The sequence below is a fragment of the Chenopodium album genome, chromosome 8 (genome assembly GCF_948465745.1).
Source record: "Chenopodium album chromosome 8, dcCheAlbu1.1, whole genome shotgun sequence".
In the NCBI taxonomy this organism is placed as follows: Eukaryota; Viridiplantae; Streptophyta; class Magnoliopsida; order Caryophyllales; family Amaranthaceae; genus Chenopodium; species Chenopodium album.
The window spans coordinates 55,957,434-55,960,978 of record NC_137841.1 but is presented as its reverse complement, the minus strand read 5'-3'; the positions used below and the strand labels follow the sequence as shown (position 1 = coordinate 55,960,978).

The 3,545-nt window shown below is 37.7% G+C and overlaps 1 non-coding gene across 1 annotated transcript; it reads left to right on the top strand.

Moving 5' to 3' along the window:
• The first annotated feature begins 1,468 nt into the window (after positions 1-1,468).
• Positions 1,469-1,575, top strand: LOC145556997 (small nucleolar RNA R71). Its single transcript, XR_014092081.1, has one exon. It is a non-coding gene; the product is annotated as a small nucleolar RNA R71 (small nucleolar RNA).
• The last annotated feature ends 1,970 nt before the right edge of the window (positions 1,576-3,545 follow it).

Sequence of the window (3,545 nt, the reverse complement as noted above, 5' to 3'; positions counted from 1 at the left end):
TCTAACGGGGACATCCTCTAAAACACCTAGGGGGTATTTGAAAGAACGGTCGGCCATTTGCAGAGTTATATTGGTAGCTTTTAATTTACCCATATTCAACTTAGAACACACAGATAATGGCATGACGCTAACACTAGCACCCAAATCACATAATTCATCATCAATCAAGAGATTACCAATATGACAAGGGATAGAAAAACTACCCGGATCTTTTAATTTAGGTGGAGACTTATTTTGAAGTACGGCACTACACTCTGCAGTGAAAGCTACTGTCTCTACCTCACTAATAGACCTTTTTCTCGTCAAAATTTCTTTCATAAATTTTGCATATGAGGGGATTTGTGTGATCAATTCAGTAAAGGGAACTGTTACCTTCAAATCTTTAACCACCTCCAGGAACTTACCAAACTGCTTATCCAAGTTTGTCTTCAATTGACGATTGGGGAAAGGAAGTTTGATAATTGGATTTTGAGCATTCTTATTCTTATCTGGAGTAGCCACCTTCTCTGGAGTTTTACCCTGCAATGTAGAATTAGATGTGTTAGTATTATCCTCTAGCCCTGCAGGGCTATCAACTACATTGTTTGGTTTAATGGAATCAAGATTAGCATTATTTAATAAAATAGGTTCATCAACTCTAGGCATAGAGGGCCCTTCATAGTTTGAACCACTCCTTAGAGTAATTGCAAATGCTTGATCCGTAGGCCTAGTCGGCTGTGCCGGCAGGGCTCCCTGTTGGCGTGCTTGTAGAGTAGCGGAGAGTTGCGCAATTTGATTATCTACAATTTTATTATGCGCTAGAATTTGATCAATTGTCGCATCCCTGATCTCCATGTGCTTTTGCATATTGACCAACATTGCTCTAATTTCCCCCAAGGAAGGGTCAGGAGATGAGGGGGGTTGTTGTGGTTGATTCTTCTGGCTAGCATTTGGGTGATAATACTTCTGCTGTTGTTGCTGTGGCACCTGTGGTTCTTGTGGTGGTGGATTTTGAACATTAGTGCTCCGGTAGGAAAGGTATGGATGATTCCGATACCCAGGATTGTAAGTGTTGGAGTATGGGTTGTTCTGCCTATGAGCTTGGAAGACATTAACTTGCTCCACGGAACTCCTGCAATCCTGCTCCCAATGACCTACAATACCACAATTTTCACAGAAAGCCTCATTAGAATTATTATTAATTGCAGAAACATTAGCTACATTAGCAGTGCTCAGATTATCTAATTTTTGGCAAATAGAGGTCAGTTGAGCTTACAAAAAGGATACAGAGTCGACACTATGTTTCCCCTTGTTGGCAAATCCTCTAGGATTCCCATATTGGGAATTGTGTATCGCCATATCTTCAATAACCTGACCTGCATCATCAACATTAAGATTCATAAATCTCCCACTAGCTGCAGAGTCTAAAATTATTCTAGAAGAATTTCCAATGCCGTTATAAAAGGCTTGGATTAAATGCCATTGTGCTAAATTATGGTGGGGGCATTCTCTTTGTAAGTCCTTGAACCTCTCCCAAGCCTCATATAAAGACTCATCGGCTTCTTGAGCGAAGTTCTGAATCGCACTCCGTAGTACTGCTGTTCTCTCTGCAAGATAATACTTGTTATAAAAATTCAAAACAAGAGTTTCCCAGTCAGTTATACCAAGTGTAGTTCTATTTAAGCCATTAAACCACAATTTAGCTTTTACAGTTAAAGAGAAAGGAAAGAGAATCTCCCTGATTTGGTCTTGAGTGACCCCGGCTTGCCTTATGGTGTTGCAATATTGACAATAGTCAGCAATGTGAAGATTCGGGTCTTCACCCTTGGCTCCACTGAATTGCTTCCTCTCTATCATTGTTATAAATTGGGGTTTAATTTCAAATTGAACCCCATCAAGAGCCGGAGTAGGGGTGAGATGTGGAAAATCCGTAAGCTTTGGTTGTGAATAATCACTAAGCTTCTTTGGAGCTGCCATCTCTGATTATGTGTCTGATGATGCCTCTAAATCGCTAGAATCAGTTGGAGGATCGCGGTGATTATTGTTAGTATCACCAGAATCCGCCAGGATTTGCTTGTAGAAGTTTTTCTGTCTATGGAAGGAACGTTCGATCTCAGGATCGAATGGGATGTAACCTGATCTGGAACACCTAGGCATAAACAAAAACTAGAAGCAAATATGAGATTTGTCTCAGAGAACTAACGCTCTCTGAGACAAAAGAGAAATAATATAGACTACAAAAACAATCAGAAATAAAAATAAAACCGTTTCCCCGGCAACGGCACCAAATTTTGACAGGGTAAAGTCGTATCCCCTAATAAAAAATAATTACCTAAATCACTAACTAAGGTAGATAGGGAAGTAGGGTCGATCTCCACAGGGAAACTAGTCTTTTTACTCCTAATTTATTATTATAATCTAAACTATTTAAGTAACCAATATTTATAGTTGAATAAGAAACTAAACTAAAAAGAGTAGGAATAGGGAGAAAATAATATATAAAGGATCTAGGGCATAGGTTCACCAATAAATAATACTCCGGGGTAAAATAGGGTAATCAATCATTGACAAGGCATAGATAACATGATTAACAGGCTCTCGCAATTTATTAAATCAACATAGATCTAACAGGCTCTCGCAATTTACTAGATCTAAGTTCTTATTGAAAATAGCCTTTAATATCAAATTAACATCTGCTCGATTCATCAATTTAATATTGCTATACTTTTACAAGCCGCAATTGTAAAACATTAAAACAATCCAATAAGAAATTATCATGCAATACCAATAATCAATAATAGTCAATCATCAATGCATCAATTAACCAGATTGTAAAGGGCTCTCGCTACGTATTACAATCACACAATTAATTTATCGGTATTAAAACTCATCTCTCGAATCTTGACTTAACCATTTATAAATTAACTTGACTATTGAAACTAGACCTAAACATTAATTCTCATCTCTCGATTCTTGAATTAATATTGTCAAACTCATGCATAAAAGATAGGCCTAATCTAGTCACAGAGCATTAAATCAATCAATAGGAAATTAATCTAGCATTGATAATCAACAACAATAATTTACCCCTTCATATTATTTATTAGATCCCCATAAACCCTAGAAATTAAACTACTCACACATAATTAAAACTAAACTAATCAAAATAATAGAATAAATCATGATTAAAGGAATAAAATAAATAACTAAGATTAAGGGAAGAGAAATCGTTACCAAAATAAATCTGGAATTAATCAAAGAAATAAGAACAAAGGTTTAGAGAGAGTTTAAGAGAGAGAAAACTAAGTAGAGAGAGAAAGTCTAAGAGAGAAGATCTAAGAGAAGAGGTCACTAATAATTCCGTACAAATTGTATTTAAACCTTTCCTAAAACACGAATTAAAACTAAACTAATCAGACCCTAGGAAAACACGCGCCCGATCGGGCCCGCCTTTTTTCTCGCACAGGTCTTCTCACAGCACCGCCCGATCGTGCTAAGCCTCGCACGATCGAGCGCGCCTTGGGCCACTCGTCCTTGGCTTGCTACGCATCTTGCCCGATCGAGCT